Here is a 350-nt window from a genome sequence, read left to right on the forward strand (position 1 = left end):
GGCCACGCGGGGCACCCCCGGCAGGGAAGCGGATCCCCCGTGCCGATTATTTTGCATCCTGTTGGGACGGGGCCATGGGGATGGCTGATGAGCTCCAGCTGGCAGCGGGACTCTGCGCTGGACACCTGAATCCTATTTCAGCATCCAGCAGATGATGGACTTGCTGGGATGCAGGGCTGAGAGCGTAAAGGATGAAAAAACCCAAACCCCCAACTTTCCCCCCCAGAAAAGCAGTTTCCAGCCCAGTCCTGTGTGAGGGGTGAGGCTGCCTGCTCACGCTGCCACATCCAGGCAGGAACGGGCGGGAAAACCCCGCTGGTTCTGCCCATGGTGGGCGGCAAAGGGGGCGC

Source organism: Geospiza fortis, unplaced genomic scaffold, assembly GCF_000277835.1.
Source record: "Geospiza fortis unplaced genomic scaffold, GeoFor_1.0 scaffold685, whole genome shotgun sequence".
NCBI lineage: Eukaryota > Metazoa > Chordata > Aves > Passeriformes > Thraupidae > Geospiza > Geospiza fortis.